This window comes from Sciurus carolinensis, chromosome 1, assembly GCF_902686445.1.
Source record: "Sciurus carolinensis chromosome 1, mSciCar1.2, whole genome shotgun sequence".
Lineage (NCBI taxonomy): Eukaryota > Metazoa > Chordata > Mammalia > Rodentia > Sciuridae > Sciurus > Sciurus carolinensis.
The window spans coordinates 137,128,455-137,144,348 of record NC_062213.1 but is presented as its reverse complement, the minus strand read 5'-3'; the positions used below and the strand labels follow the sequence as shown (position 1 = coordinate 137,144,348).

The following is a 15,894-nucleotide window of genomic DNA, read 5'->3' as shown; positions in this document are numbered from 1 at the left end:
CACTCTGTAGGCTCTCTCTTCACATTTCTGATAGTTTCCTTTGCTGAGAGAAAGCTTTTTAGTTTGAATCTATCCCAGTTGTTGATTCTTGCTTTTATTTTTTGTGCTATGGGAGTCCTGTTAAGGAAGTCTGATCCTAAGCCAACAAGTTGAAGATTTGGACCTACTTTTTCTTCTATAAGATGCAGGGTCTCTGGTCTGATTCCGAGGTCCTTGATCCATTTTGAGTTGAGTTTTGTGTAGGGTGAGAGATAGGGGTTTAATTTCATTCTATTGCATATAGTTTTCCAGTTTTCCCAGCACCATTTGTTGAAAAGGCTATCTTTTCTCCATTGCATATTGTTGGAACCTTTGTCTAGTATGAGAAAATTGTATTTATTTGGGTTTGTGTCCATGTCCTCTATTCTGTACCATTGATCTACCTGTCTATTTTGGTACTCAAAGTTATTTTTTTACTCAATCTATTAGTTTTCATATTTAAAAAATATAAAGCATATGAATTAAATAAACATATTGGTGTATTTTGTTTTGGAATTTTTATGTACCCAGGTCAGTGAAGATTATACACACTAAACAAGGAGTATAGGTCATGAGTTGTGCAGTACAAAGTATAAAGCTCAATAGTTCAGATCTTCACTAGTATATTATGAAAACTATGGATATGGTACACTAATTACACATTTTAAAACATGCTCTAATGAGAGGCTTCTAAGAGCTGACTTGTTTAGATATTGTTTCTTGAAACTCTTTTCTGATTGCCACTGGTGAGTTAAAGGGGATTTAACTTTTCCTCATCTGTAGGAAAAATATCTATTCATGATTTTTTAAATATAAGTGAAAATGTTTCTAAACTAGTACCAATAATAAGATTTTATACTCCAAAAGTAATTTAGCTTCTCTAAGCAGGGAAATGACATACTTATTAGAAATTATATTTATGACCTATAATGAGTTTAAATCTTGGCCTTATAACTGTAACTTGGTTTCTTTGAGTAAATCAATTTCTTGGGGCCTAAGGTTCCTATCTTGTAAAGATATACTACACACTTTATTAAAATCAATGCATGTTAAAACAAACACACTGGCTGGCATTTATTCTTCGAATGATTTTTCAAATAATTATTTAGTGTCTACCTTAGATAGCAATGCACAGAAATAAATCCCATAGTGACATGAGATACCAGAACAAAGCAATTACTTCACTGGGATAAATGTCAGGAGAGGAATCTAAAGCTAAATACTCGGTAGACATGCTCTCGTATTCTGTATCTACCTCCAAATGTTCTTTCAGGCTGCAGTGCTTTCTGTGTAGGTACTGGATATGATAACTTTAGCTTTCCCTTCTTCTACTTATTAGGTTCTTTTGCTTCTTTTATTACTAGCTTTATTGAGGTATAATTGTCAAGTAGGAACTGTATACACTATGTGTACAAACTGATATACTAACATGTTTATACTGTGAAATGATAACACAATCAAGCTAATTAATCTATTCATAACCTCACATTAGCATTTTCTTTCTTCTTGCTAGGCAAGTGCTCTACTGCTGAACTGCAACCTCAGTCCTCTCTAAAAATATTTTGAGACAAGAGTCTCACTAAATTGCCAGGTTAGACTTGAACTTGCAGCCCTCCTGCCTCATCCTCCAGAGTAGCCAGAATTACAGGTGTGCACCACTATACCTGCAGCATTTTCTTTTTCCTTGTGGTGAGAATACTTAAGATGTATCCTCTTAGCAAATTTCAAGTATACAGTACAGTATTATTAATTGGTTTTTCAAATCCTTTCTTCTTGCATTTTCTTCTTATTAATGTAGGGTATTCTAATTAGCCTTACTCCTGTTAACAAAACAAATTCTCACTGGGTTGAACTGAATGCAAGAGTTTGATCAATACAGACTCCTACATCTACAATCTTTATTAGGATGTGTCATTTTGCAAAATCTGATTAGATCCCTTAGAGAACCTTTCACTAAATGGTTGACTAAATAGTTCATGAATTAACTACATCTTACAATGATACTACTTTAGAGTTGGCAGAAATTTTATCCAGTTTTTTTTTAATCTTCTTAGTGAGTATACTGAATTCCCTAGAAGTATCTTGCTCAGGGTAACTCAAAGAATGTAGAATTGGGACTAGAAAGCAGATCTTGTGAATTCCTACATTAACTGTTGCTTGTTTCACTCATCAACATATATTTACTGAGCCTACCTTGTTCCAATACTGTTCTTAGCATTGGGAATACCATAGTGAACTATATTGTTTGCTAGAGCTGAAAGGACAAACGCTATCTAAGAAGAAAGTATGTGGAAGGTAGAGACAAAAATACCCTAGGTTTATAGTACTCAGCAGACAGTATGACTATGGTTAATACACATCAAATTCAGACAGCTCTGGTGCTTACAAGTTACAATGAGAGGTCTAGTTAGAGCATGTCAAAGCTATTTGGCTAAAATGAAATATCTGAATCACCTAGAAATTTCAACTACTGTCATTATTTCCTCCAAGAGAATACAAAGTTGGCCATAAAAATATTCTATAATGTAATTACAATGGATAAACTTAATAGATTAACATTAAAGTATATCCCAAGTTAGACAGAAAATTCTCATTTCTGTGTAATATTTCATGATTCCCTTAAGAAAGATCAAAATAGTATATACTTAAAATAAGACTACTGATATGGAAATTGTAGACTTATACTCTGCTGAGAATTTCATTACTATGTCACTTTAGATATACTCTGAAGGACAGTCTTTCAAACTGTTTTCAAGTTCAAAGTCACTGAGATTTTAATAATTGTGTTTAAATCTGTCTTGTAAACACTCAACCAGCTGTGCCAACTAGCTGAACCTCAGCTTCCCTAGAGATAAGTTTATAATTTTTATCATAAAACCACTTTAAGAAGAATGCTACTTGTAAAGCTCATTCTATCCCTGGAAGAGTGTCATCCCTGACATGATAAAAATGTTTAGTATCCCTTTCTATGTAGTTCCTTTATGTGTGTAGACATACTTCAGGTTTATCCTAACATTTTCTAATCCTTCAAAGATAAACATATTGCCTTTGTTTTACAATCTAGATCCAAACTATGGTCAGGGCTGGGGTTGTGGCTCAGTGGCAGAGCACTTGCCTGGCATGTATGAGGCACTGGGTTCGATCTTCAGTACCACATAAAAATACCCTTAAAAAAATAAAGATGCTGTATCTATCTAGAACTAAAAATATTTTTTAACAAAACAAAACAAAATATGATCAAAGTTTAATACTATACTAAGAATATACTTATCCAGACCATTACTACTTTGAAATAATCAACAATCCCAAATGTTTAACAAAGAACTGTTCTTGGGTTTCACATAATCTGAGAATATGCTTCATGGTCATTTATAGCACCAAGAGGCATGTGCTATATTGCAAAAAACATGTTATAAAGCTTTGCAGGCAGGTAGGCAGGCTGGCAGGCAGGCCGAGATTTAGATCTATGTTCCACCACACAGTGGTTATGCAGCTGTAAGCAGGGCTCTCCATGCAATTATATGTTTTAATGAATATATAACATAACACAACTAGAACGTATATAAAGTACATAACGACACCTCAATAGTAGTTAGGCAATCAATGCAGGGTTGTCATACTCCATATTCCATGAGGACATCAAAAAGTCTCTAGATTTAACCCTGATTTTAACTCATTCTCACAGCAAACATTTTTTGTGTGTGTGTAAACTAGCCAGAGCAATTAGATAGAAGAAAGAAATTAAAGGGATACAAATAGGAAAAGAACTCAAACTATCCCTATTTGCTGATGACATGATTCTACATTTAGAAGACCCAAAAAACTTCACCAGAAAATTTTTAGAGCTCATAAGTGAATTCAGCAAATATAAAATTAACACACATAAATCAATTGCATTCCTATATACCAGTGATAAATCAACTGAAAGAGAAATTAGGAAAACTATCTCATTCATAATAGCCTCAAAGAAAATAAAATATTTGGGAATCAATATAACAAAAGAGGTGAAAGACATCTATAATGGAATTACAGAATTCTAAAGAAAGAAACTGAAGATGAACTTAGAAGATAGAAAGATCTCCCATGCTCTTGGATAGGCAGAATTTACAATGTCAAAATGGCCATACTACCAAAGCACTATACAGATTTAATGCAATTCCTATTAAAATCCCAATGATATTCTTTATAGAAGTAGGAAAAGCAAGCATTTTTCACTTGGAAAAATAAGAGACCCAGAATAGCCAAAGCAATCCTTAGTGAGAAAAGTGAAACAGGGGGCATCACAATAACAGACCTTAAATTATACTACAGAGCTATGGTAACAAAATTGGCAAGGTGTTGGCACCAAAACAGACAAGAAGACCAATGGTATAGAATGGAAGACACATCACCTCATACTAGATAAAGGTACCATAAATATACATTGGAGGAAAGATAGCCTCTTCAATAAATAGTGCTGGGAAAACTGGAAATCCATATGTAATAAAATGAAATTAGACCCCTATCTCTTAACTCTGCACAAAACTCAAAGTGGATCAAGGACCCAGGCATTAGACCAGATATCCTGTGCCTGCTAAAAGAAAAAGTAGGCTCAAATCTCCATTACGTCAGCTTAGAAAACAAGTTTGTCAACAAGACTCCTAAAGCACAATAAATGGGATAGTATCAAACTAAAAAGTGTCTTTACAGCAAAAGAAACAATCAAGAATGTGAAGAGAGGGCCTGGAAAATAGGAGAAAATCTTTGCCACCTGCACCTCAGATAGAACACTAATCTCCAGGATATATAAAGAACTCAAAAAACTTAACACCAAAAAACCCCAAATAACATATTGAATAAATGGGCAAAGGAAATGAATATCCACTTCACAGAAGAAATACAAATGGTCAACAAATATATAAAAAAATGTTCAACATCACTAGCAATTAGAGAAATATGAATCAAAACTACAGAGATTTCATCTCACTCCAGTCAGAATGGCTGGATACAAGTAACAATAAATGTTGGTGAGGATGTGGGAAAAAGGTACACTAATACACTGCTGGTGGGACTACAAATTGGTGCAACCACTCTGGAAAGCTGTATGGAGATTCCTTAAAAAGCTTGGAATGGAACCACCATTTCACCCAGTTAGTTATTCCACTCCTTGGCATACACCCAAAGGACTTAAAATCAGTATACTACAGTGATGTGGTCACATCAATGTTCATAGCAGCTCAATGGAACCAATGTAGGTGCCCTTCAATAGATTAATGGATTAAAAAAAAATGTGGTACATATACACAAGGGAATATTACTCATCCTTAAAGAAGAATGAAATGATGGCATTTGCCAGTAAATGGATGTAATTGGAAATGATCATGCTAAGTGAAATTAGCCAATCCCAAAAAACCAAAGGCTGAATGTTCTCTCTGATATGTGGATGCTGACCCACAATGGGGGCGAGGTTGGGGGAGGAGTGGAGGTTTACCAGATTGGACAGTGGGAAATGGGAGGACGGGAGGGGAATGGGATTGGAAAGACTGCAGAATGATTCGGACATAAATTTCCTATGTTCATAAATGAATACATAACCAGTGTAACTCCATATCAAGTACAACCACCAGAATGGGAAGTTATACTCCATGTATGTATGTCAAAATACATTCTACTGTCATGTACAACTAAAAAGAACAAGTTTTTTAAAAAAGGAAAAAAAAAAAAGAACATAATTTGTGGTGTATTGTAAGTTTTGATGACTTAAAAGGAAACTTATGTAATTTTTAAGTAAATTCACTAGAATCTAAAACCATGCAATTTGGTATCAATAAGATCCATTTAAACATACTATGGACAAGCTCTTTTTTAACAGTTAGAAATCCTGTTCAGTTTCTTTTTCCTTTGAACTCATATTTCCATTCCAATTCTCCCACAGAATTCTATTCTAAATAATGTTTATGCCTGAAAATCTTTTACTGATTACATAATTATATTTCTCTGCAACAAAAACGTGTATCTAAAATTTTAATTTTATTACCTATGACTTCAAGGCTTTAATTTGAAGATTTCTTTTGGACTGAATAATTTTAAGTATTATCAGTATAAAACTGACCAAAACAACACAAACATATCAAAAATATTTAAAGTAAAATTTTATGCGAAAAGCATTTTTTTTTTTTTTTTTTTTTTTTGTACTGGGGTTGAACCCAGGGATGTTCAAACACTGAGCCATATCCCCAGACCTTTTTATTTTGAATCAGATTCTCACTAAGATGCTTAGGACCTTGCTATATTGCTGAGGCAGGCTTTGAACTTGCAATCCTCCTACTTCAGGCTCCTGAGTTTCTGGGATTACAGGTGTGCCACTGTGCCCAGCAGGAAGTCTATCTAATGATGGCATTTCCACTAGTTTTTATTGATTTTTCGATTATATCCTTTCATTTACAAATCCATTAACAGAATCAAATTCCAAAAGGAATACAAGAGAAAGTTTAATTTCATCTAGAGAGCAAGACCTTGTTCTTTACTAACCTTTCCTTCACTACAGGCATTTTTAACAGATATACCCAAAAGATGCAAATGATTATTTATGGAAGAAAAGATATTTGAAAGTAATTAATACTGTTCTTAGAAATTCAGGAATTTCTTCAGTATTCTCTAATATGTATTTAATTCTGCCCCCTTACTATCAAAATAATTTTAACTTTAAAGATGCTCAGTTGATTTTTGAATGGCAGTTTTTTTTTAATCTTAACTTTTAACATACATATTATAAATTTCCTATTTAGAATATCTTCAAAGTACATTTTTTCTATTATTCTCTGTAAGATTAGAGCAAGAGCATCTAATTTTCCATTTCTAGTTCAATTAGACAAAGGGTAGAGACTAGTTTATTTTTTATTTTACTTGTAGACGGACATAATACCTTTATTTTATTTATTTATTTTTATGTGGTACTGAGGATAGAACCCAGTGCCTCACATGTCTGGGCAAGCACTCTACCCCTGAGCTACAACCTCAGCCCACGAGACTAATATCTTTAAGGATGTAAACATATGGTTTAAAAAATCAATTCTAATATTAAGTGACATATTTCTTTATACAACTTCAACAACTCAACTGAATAAACAACTACCAAATACTTATACAGAAAACATCATATACTCTATGGGGTCCAAAAATGTCTTTGAGAAGTTTACCACATGGTTATTGTTTTTCAAAGTGTACTCCAAAGAATAACTTACCAGTATCCCCAGAGATGGTTAAAAAAAAAAAAAAAAAAAAAGGTAGGTTTCTGGGTTCTGTATAGGATTTACTAAATCAGAACCTTTGTGGGTGGGCTGGAAGCCTACATTTTCAACAAGTATCCTAGATAATTATGATGGACACTGATATATGACAAAAACTGTATGAGAATATATGTTAGGCTGGAGAAATGTCTATGGTGCAGGAGAAAAACTGGCTGATAAGAGCATGGGTTAAGTGAAAACCAAGGAGGGATCTGGCAGGACTATGTGGTGAGGCAGGCAAGAGACCTGGCTCTTAAAACCAAATAGGGTTGAGAGCTGGTATGCTGGCAAGTAGAATCGAGAGTCCACTTTGATTCTGCACAAATAAAATGAATTAAGGGGTTAGCTGCACTCTACAACAGAAAAAGGTCTTTGCTTGCTGGTGAGTGGGTGTTAGTGAAAGCCAAAGAGAGATCAGTTTGAGCCTTACCTGAGGCTACAAAATCAATTTCTCTTTAAGGGCAAAGGAAAAAGTATCTTACCTCTTAATTTCACAGAATATGATTTAAATCATGTTAAAGACCTATAAAGATCCAAAGAAAGTAAAGTAACCTGTGTTTTTTATTTAAAAAAAACACCCTCTTGGCATGGAAATAAAATCATCCAAAAGAAATAGTTTGTACTTTTTCTGGTTGCTTTTCAAACACAAAAGTGCTCCAAAATTATTAACTAAAACTAGCATAAAAGGAAACAACTAATAAAATATGTGCAAGTACAACAGGGTAATAACCTTTTGAAAAATGATGGTTTCTGTGATATTCACAAAACCAAAGTCTAGATAATTCTTAAGTTGTGGTTGGGTTTAAAGCATATACCTTGGACTTTACATGCCAAATTTTGGAAGCAAAATGAAGGCAATGGTTTGTGCTTTCAGTGAAAAATAATTCTGGGAGCTGGGGTTGTAGCTCAGTGGTAGAGTGCTTGCCTGGTGTGTATAAGGCCCTCGGTTCTAATCTCAGTACTGCATAGAAATAAATAAATAAATAAATAAAGTCCATCGACACCTAAAAAATTATTAAAAGAAAAAAATTTCTGGGTATCCATTGCAAAGATGCTCAAACCCTCCTTTAGGCGCTGTGCTAGTCAGTTTTTCCTTACTGTGACCAAAATACCTAGCACAAATAAGAAAGATTTATTTTGGCTCATGGTTTCAGAGGTTTAGGGCCACAGTCAGCTGGCTCCATTGCTGTGGGCCTGAGGTGAAGCAAAACATCATGGCAGAAGGGCATGGTGGAGGAAATCTGTCAGCTCATGGCAATGAGGAAGCAGAGAGAGAGAGGGAGAGAGAGAGGGAGAGAGAGAGAGAGAGACAGAGAGAGAGAGAGACAGAGAAAGAAAGAAAAAGAGAGCATGTGAGGAAGGGGCCAGGGATAAGATATAGTCCCAAAGGCATGGCCCCAGTGATCTATTTCTTCCAACCATGCCCTACCAGCCTATAGTTTTGGATTACATTCCAGTAGTCCCTTCAGTGATCAATGATATATCCATAGAAGAGTCAGATTCCTCATGATCCAATCATTTACCAAAAGCCCCACTTCTGGACATTGCTATATCAGGGACCAAGTTTTTTTAACACATGAGCTTCAGGGGGACATTCCAGATCCAAACCCTATTAGGGAAACTCTGTGTCTTATATTTTAAATACATTATCTACTACACTTTTTATCACATATTCATCTCCCCTCCTAGAATGTGAGCTCCATGAAGGTTAGTCTTTTAGATGTCTACTACCTTTAAACTTGGAACTATGCTGACACATAGAAGGGGCTCAATGAATAATAACTGAATAAATGAATAATACAGACTTGATTAATCTTGAGGTTTTTTTGTTTGTTTCTTTGTTTTTTGGCACCAGGTATTGAACCCAATGGTGCTTAACTACTGAGTCACATCCCCAGCACTTTTTATTTTTGTTTTGAGACAGGGTCTTGCTAAGCTGCTGAGGCTGGCTTTGAACTTGCAATCCTCCTGCCTCAGTTTTCTGGTGCTGGATTACAGGCATGCACCACCAGGCCTGGCAAAGACTTGATTAACCTTGATTCACTGATACTTAAGGACAAGTTCATATATCAAAAAGTTTGCCCTCTGAGGTGGTTACTTTTTTCAAAGCAATTTCTTAATTATACTGGGACCTTGTTAAAATCTTTCTCATTTTGCATATTGAGAACTGAAACTTTCAATTGGTTAAATGATATAAAATCATAAACAATCAATTACAAAATCCTTTAGAGGAGATATCAACACACTACAGCTAGTAGATTAAACCCAGACCATTGTGTTTTCATCTGTGTTGTTTTACTGGAACAGTTATGCCCATTCATTTACATAGTTCATAGCTGCTTATGCACTATAATGGCAGAGTTGATGAACTGTGACCATATGGCCCACAAAGCTAAAAATATTCACTATCTGGCAATTTACATTAAAAAGTTATCTACATCTTGCTTTAGAATATAAAACAGCATCAAGAGCTAGTATACAGGCAACACATTTAAATGAATTAGTATGATACTTATTAAAAATTAAGATTTAAAAGCTACTATGGGAAAATCACTGACACAGTAGAGCAGGAAAGAGAGATGAAGGTGTCTAACGTAGTCACTATCTTCAAAAGGGAGTTTATCATAATCATATAGGTTAAGTTTTACTGTGGTAAATATGTAATAGGATTGTAGGAACCTACAGGAAGAATATAACATCTTTTGAGGTGTAAAGCATAAGAAAATTATATCCAGCTTGGAGGAAATGAATGTGTTCATTACAGACACTGGTAAACAATAGTCTAGCTAGAAAAATGGAGAAGAGAGGACACATAAAAGACTAGTAAGGAAGTCAAATAAGTATGGAAGAATAGCAAGAGAGAAACCAAGAAGTCAAAGATGCTTCTGGCTTACTAGAAGAAAGACCATGCCAGTAATAGGAATAAGTACCATTATTTGTTGATTGTTTAGTTAATGCCAGGAACACAGTCAAACCATTTAATACAATATACACACACTAGGGGCTGGGGAGATAGCTCAGTCGGTAGAGTGCTTGCCTTGCAAGCACAAGGCCCTGGGTTCAATCCCCAGCACCCCCCTAAAAAAAAAATATATATATATATACACACACTAGGCAGAAATAGGGTACAATGAGATCTAGATATACTGAACTTAAGACAATTAAATATGTAAGTGAAGATAGCTGTACATCAGGATTTGGTACTTGGGGAAAAGGCTAAAAATACATTTAATCTGGGAGTCATCTGTACAGTAATAACAGTTGATAACATCTTGAGCTCCTAAAATTTCATATTCTTCCAATATACAATTTATGTTTAAAAAAAAAAAGGTATAATTTACATGACCTGCTCCCTTGTGGTCAGTGGTGACTAGCCTGTTGGGAATATAGCTAACACTGAACATAGAATGTGTTTCAGAAGTATAAGAAATTATTTGGTTGAAAGAAGCTGCTATTAAAAAATAGCATGATATATTTATCTGCCCACCATGTGGAACTTTTTATTTTAAACAGATTTCTTCCTTTCACTAAAGAAGTAATCTCCAGGATTTACAAAACAAAACAACTACCTCTTGTGTTCATTAAGTCATTTCAATAAATGTATCTCTAACTACAACTCAAAATACTTGATTAATAACCTATTTACTGAAAGGGCTTTGTTGTATGTCAGGCACTATGTATGTAGCTGACACGTATAACTCAAACTAATGTTCAAAATAGTGTAGTATCGGGGCTGGGGAGATAGCTCAATTGGTAGAGTGCTTGCCTCCCAAGCACAAGGCCCTGGGTTTAATCCCCAGCACTGGGGGGAGGGAAATGCAGTATAATTAAAATAATGCAGTATCATTCCTGTTTCAATTCCAGTTTTCAGATGGGAAGATAGAAGTTAATAACTTTCTAAGGTGTTTATTAAATTTAAAACACTATCTTGACTTTGTAGAAAATCTTTGATGTAAGTGTCTGGATAAAATAAAGAAGTTATTTTGGAATATCTCAATTTGGATTAGGTTTAAGAAGCAATGACTTAATTGTTTTTGTATTTATATTTATTACTTAATAAACTGAATATTTATAATTGTGAGACTTTTATTCTACAAAATCTAATATGGAATTTGTAAAAGTAAAAGAAGGCAGTCTACTTCTCCATACATTATATAGTCTGGAAGGATAATATTACTATTTCTTATTGGAATATCATTTTACTCTAAAGGGATCCTAATAAGGATTAGTAAAGAAGGTAATTTTTCTTTGAAAATAATGTTCCAGAAAGCAATGCTGCATCTACTTGAAATTCAACACAACTTAAATCTCTGCAGGTGTTACTTTCATCTCACTGTAAACAGCATCCATGCCAGAAGCTTCAGTCACCCTTGCTTGCTATTCACTTCTTCCTATAGCAAACTAGTCACCAAGATCTAATCAATTTTTTCTGCTTAACTTTTACAGTTGCCTACTGCCAATGAGATGAGATCCAAATTAGCATTTAGTGTTGGGTCCTGAACTAACTCATCTTCACTTAAAAAAAAAAAAAGTTTTAAAATCCTGCTCTGCACACCTGTATAGACTCCAACCTCCTTAAATCACTTATTTGACTTTTTTTTACGTGCTCTTACATACCCTGGGGTCTTCTATACCCTTGCCATGGACTATTCACCTTTATTAAGGCTCAAACATATTCACTATAATGCCTTCTCTAGTGATTGTTGGTATACTCCTTGTAAGCCTGTTAACAAGTAACACAAGCCTATGAGAGTATATATATGTGTATCTGATTTCCCTGCTAAACAGAACTGTATCTTACTTATTCTTACATAAACTACAATTTTCCTTTACATGTCTCGAAGACTGAAAGTGCTTAACAAAACCAGAATCAGATGTTATCTGAATGCACCTTCCTTTAATGATATAACAGCAATTATGTATGCAATCAGATTATAAATGCTCATCTTAACCTATCAAAGTATTATGTTGAGAACACTGGTTTAAAAATCTTTATATTTTTAAAATATAGCAGGATGCAGTGACACATGCCTGTAATTCCAGTGATTCTAAAGGATAAGGCAGGAGGATTACAATTCGAAGTCGAACTCAGTGACTCAGCCAGAACCCACCTTCAAACAAAAAATAAAAAGAGCTGTGTGTGTGTGTGTGTGTGTGTGTGTGTGTGTGTGTGGTGGACAATAGAGCTCTCCTAGGTTCAATCACCAGTATTACAGGGTGCAGTGGCGCACACCTATAATCCCAGTAGCTCAGGAGACTGAGGCAAGAGGATGGCAAGTTCAAAGCCAGACTCAGCAACTTCTCAAGGCCCTGAGCAACTTAGTGAGACTCTATCTCAAAATAAAAAGTAAAAAAGGGGCTGGGGATGTGGCTCAGTGGCTAAGGGTCCCTGGGTTCAATCCCTAGTATCAAGAGGAAAAAAAAAAAAAAAACTAAACAAAACACCAGTACTAGGGGGGGAAAATCTGATTAAAAAAAATTCTATGTCTAAATATGTCTGTAATCTAATTTCATTATTCATGATTAGAAAATAGGCATAAAAATTGAGAGGTTCTTTAGAATTTAGGATAATTATCTCTTGAGAATGACTTAATAATCAGAAGTGTATAGATGTACCCCACTCAAATTTAGGTCCACCTTCAGGATAAAAGCTACTGTAACTGGAACTTTTCACATTATTATTGGTTTGATCAAATGGGGAAATCTGGAGGACAGGCTTTCTACACATATAACATAGAGTCAAAGTTCTTTTCATGTTACTCAGTCTGGCTCAAGTACAGCATTGAAGTATTTTAGTTATTCCTTACACTGAATACTATTCATCTTTTATTTTATTGATCTAGCATTCTCTCTCCTTTAGGAATTAAAAGGATATCTGAAGGTCCAATGTGATTCTCTTCTGGACCCTAAAGAAGTTAAGGTTATAAAATTAGAGTAAAGGACCTTACAGGAAAATTAAGCATAGAGAGAAATTAAATGCCCACAATGAAGTCATCTAACCTTTATTTTGGTGAACTTCTTTGACATTTTTTGGGTTTAGAACTGCCCCATTTTGGATCTTTGTTAAAATAAGTCTTACCAGTTTGAGTGGTATCTTTCTGAGTTCTGGTCTCTGGGCAGTTTGATTTTTTTCTTTCTATGCAATAACTGCACAAAGCTGTTTCAATTACTGCACTTTTTATCATGTCATCTAATAGGCATTTCTGGCACTCTCTAGAAAACCTTGGTCTGCCAGGACAAGTGGAAATTTCCATCCTCATTGTCTCTTCAGAGATGTATAGTACAAATTTTTTTTTTTTTGCACCAGAGATTGAACCCAGGGGTACTTAACCACTGAGCCACATCCCAGTCCTTTTTTATATGTTTTATGTAGAGACAGAGTCTTACTAAGCTGCTGAAGCTGGCTTTGAACTTGTGATCATCCTGCCTCAGTCTCCCAAGCTACTGGGTACAGTACACATTTTTAAGTTAAAAATAAATACTAACTGGGCCCAAGCAGTCTGACCTGTATTCTAACCTCAGTATCCTAAGTATACCTTTTATCACACAAATTTTGAATTCCTTCAGTTTTGGAGGAAGAGGATATTTTGTCAGAGTCAAGTCTGACTGGCTTAGTGAGCTCACACATTTCTTCATTAGCTATACATAGTTCAATCCGCCTTGACTTACATGGACATATAATGAACCCCCCTTTTCAGTTAAAGGAAGAAATAAAATGAAAATAACCAGCAAATGAAAATAACCAATGAACCAACAAAACCAAAAGAAAAAAAAAATAAAATAAAACCTTTGGTTCTTAGGAATTATGTAAAAATGATATAAATTGCTTTCCTCAGCTTTGGTAAAGAAGTTGAAATATCTAAGAGAACAGGTAAATAAGGTGACTGTGGTCAAATGGACATCAAAACTGACCAAAATAGAGATTATCTGTTACTATAAGAGTAATCTGGTATTTCAAATACATGCCTATTAATTTATAAAAGAAATAATTATCCCATTCATGTAGTCATTAAATTAATACCTGATGACTACAATTTGCAATTAAGAACAGATAAACACAAGCAAAGGAAACAATGAGGCATTCAGTTTTATTTTCCCTACTGCTCTTATGAGTAAAAATTTCCTTAAATTGTTCTATTTTCTTAAAACAAAACTAAAGAATAAATTTCTATAATAAAAAGACCAATTACATGCATGAAAAATAAAAGAATAAAATTTCCTCATCCAATAGGGACAGTACTTTTACTGTCTTCCTTCCACATTCCTTCTGAGCCATTTATGTTACTCCCATACTGGCAGTCTATGATAAGGAGTTGGCAAGTATTCAGAGTGGTATAGCAGTGTTCAAAATGACTGGACAGAGACTGTCACCAGGTTGTCAGGAGAAGACTGGAGGAGTATATATTAGTTTTATGGCTTGGAGAAAATGAAAGAACTAACTAAAAAGCTATTTTATTTTTCATAAAGACTCTCAGAGGTGTTCTCTTAGTAGCTTTATGAGACTAAAGTCATAGTATACCTATCAAATGCACACCATGGTATAAAACATGAATAACACTTAAATGAACTAATTAGATAAAATATAGTGCATGTTAAGAAGGAACTGAACTTAGAAGAGGAAACAGAAAATAAAAGAAGGGAGAATAGAATTATTCAATGATTAACCAAAAGTCAATTTAAAGGGATGGAGGCAAATCTGGTTTAAAAATGAATTATATGGAATTCCTTTTATGATTTTACTAAAAACTGAAACAATGTTATCCTTTATATCAGAATTTCGTATTCATTACCTAACTGTTTGAGTCCCAATTTAAGAACTAATGACTTTGGTTAACATGGATGTTTTAATTCTGGATAACTATCTTTGCAGAAACTTTCTATCTTTCTTTCATTTGGGAACCCACATGAGAAGGAAGGGAGCACAAACTCCATGTAAATACACTGAATTGAGAGGCCTAGGGAAAGAACTCTATGATAGATAACTTGAATTTTTTTATTACAGAACCATGATGAATGATATAAAGTTGGGAGCATCTGAGCTATTTTGGTAAGAAAAGTGGTCAGATTTGTTTTTTAAGATTCTTTGTTAGCAATAAAAGTTTTTTTTTACTATTTCATTTTATTAATCATTAAAATTTTCTTAATAGTACTTCCTTCCTGAAAACATACTTTCCTGAGTCCTTTGGTTATAATTTGAAGTATTATAATTTAGGAAAATTGCTGGGTTTTTTTTTAGAGATGGGGTCTCACTAAATTGCCTAAGCTGGTCTTGAATTTATGATCTTCCTTATAAAATCTTCTAATATGTGCAGATCTTTTGTAAGAATACATTTATCAGAACACTACTAGAAATACCAGTATTAGTAGTAATACTAGTAACAATAAAAATATGCATTTATCATGTTAGTTATTTCAATTTTAGAGGAGAGGAAACTAAGGCAAGTGATGCTGTGTAATTAACTCAAGTTAAACATAATTAGAAAAAGGAGGAGCTGGGATCCAAATCCAGTGGTGCTTTCATCGTTTGAATTCTTAAACCTCTAAACTAAACTAGCAAATCATAATACAGAAGAAACCGATCAGATTTAATTTCATACAGATCTAGTAC

At 34.2% G+C, this 15,894-nt stretch overlaps 1 protein-coding gene across 3 annotated transcripts in view; it reads right to left on the bottom strand.

The window, feature by feature from the left end:
• Znhit6 (zinc finger HIT-type containing 6) overlaps positions 1 to 15,894 on the bottom strand; it is a 114,495-nt gene that overhangs the window by 63,972 nt on the left and 34,629 nt on the right. The gene's annotated exons all lie outside the window — the stretch shown is intronic.